This window comes from Triticum aestivum, chromosome 3B, assembly GCF_018294505.1.
Source record: "Triticum aestivum cultivar Chinese Spring chromosome 3B, IWGSC CS RefSeq v2.1, whole genome shotgun sequence".
NCBI lineage: Eukaryota > Viridiplantae > Streptophyta > Magnoliopsida > Poales > Poaceae > Triticum > Triticum aestivum.
Window position 1 is genome coordinate 353,310,455 of NC_057801.1, and position 1,942 is coordinate 353,312,396.

Sequence of the window (1,942 nt, forward strand, 5' to 3'; positions counted from 1 at the left end):
ATGCTTGACCAGACCTGTTAACTGTCATGCATATGAAAACAGATCACAAGATCCCTTGGCGTCTTACTGCCAGGCGGGTAAAAATAACTTAATATAAAAGAATCACAGATAAGTTTGTTGTAAAAAACACAACTATGATCTTACACCTGCGACCTTTTAAATTTGCACCACCGGCTCATATGACCCAGTCGGTAAGGGTGATAACCCAGTCTTCAGGCACCTGAAATTTCAAAAGGTATAATAATGCTCATATATCGGCGACTCATCAGTCAATATTAAGCTGGGTTAGAAAAGTTTCAAGTCAAATAAAGGGTGCTTCCAAAGAAATTTAAACCAAAATAAAATATATAAATTTCAAGGCTGCTGATTCGAATACGATCAGTAAACCGTTCCAAAGGGGTTAAGCTAGGATTTGAATACGATCATGTAGCCCCTAGTGGCTTTGGCGTTGTGCCGATTAAGAAGGTACCAACAGCTTTGTTCTCTTTGGTTCGAATATGACCTATGTTTGGACAGGAAGCCTCCTAATGACCTTGAGAGTTTTTTAACGACTCTGATTCAAATACGATCAAAGTCGGTTCCCAAAAGGGGTTAAGCTATGATTCGAATACGATCAAGAAGCCCCCTAGTGAGCTCGGTAGTGTGCCAATCAAAAGGGTACCGACAGCTATGTTCTCTTTGGTTAGAATACGGCCTATGTTTGAACAGGAAGCCCCCTAGTGATCATAATTTTTAACGGCTAGATTCGAATATGATCGTAAGCCGGATCAAGTGGGTTAATCCAGATAAAATATGATCAGCCCCCAAGTGATCATGTGAGATAATAATGATAATGACAATGACAAATTTACCTTTGAGGAAGGAAAAAGGGCAGAGGTCCTGCTTTATTATTTATCATAATATATACATTGTCAAAAATATGTACATCAGGAGAGCCGATGGCTCAAGTGTAGTAAGGCCGAAGATGAGCGATATTCCATAGTCGGGGGGTCTCCTCCTCCGACTTACGTGAGTCTTTGTGCTCTCGAACATCGATAAGGTAATATGACCCGTTGTTCAAGTTCTTGCTGACCACAAAGGGCCCTTCCCAAGGTGGGGATAACTTGTGCACATCAGTTTGATCCTGGATGAGCCGGAGCACCAAATCACCTTCCTGAAAGGCTCTGGACTTAACCCGACGGCTGTGATAGCGGCGCAAGTCCCGTTGGTAAATTGCCGAACAATCTGCTGCCAAGTCCCGTTGTTCAGCTAACAGGTCAAGGGAATCCTGACGCGCATGTTCATTGTCCGCCTCCACATAAGCCGCCACGCGAGGTGAGTCATGACGGATGTCACTAGGGAGAACCACCTCAGCTCTGTAGACCATGAAGAAAGGCGTATAACCCGTAGATCTATTAGGAGTAATGCTGATGCTCCATAACACAGAGGGTAACTCCTCAACCCAACAACCCGGCGTTTGCTGCAGGGGGACCAAAAGCCGGGGCTTGATACCTTTCAAGATCTCCTGATTGGCTCTCACGGCTTGACCATTGGATTGGGGGTGAGCCACTGATGAAACATCAAGCCGAATATGCTCACGTTGACAAAACTCTTCCATGGCGCCTTTAGACAGATTAGTGACATTGTCAGTTATAATGTTGTGTGGAAAGCCGAAGCGAAATATCACCTTCTTCATGAACTGAACCGCCGTAGCTGCATCACACTTACTGACTGGCTCTGCCTCAACCCACTTTGTAAATTTATCAACTGCCACCAAGAGGTGGGTCTTTTTATCTTTTGACCTTTTGAAAGGCCCAACCATGTCAAGCCCCCAGACTGCAAATGGCCAAGTAACTGGAATCATCCTCAATTCTTGCGCCGGCACATGAGCCCGTCTTGAGAACTTCTGACAGCCCTCACATTTACTGACCAGGTCCTCCGCATCAGCATGAGCCGTCAGCCA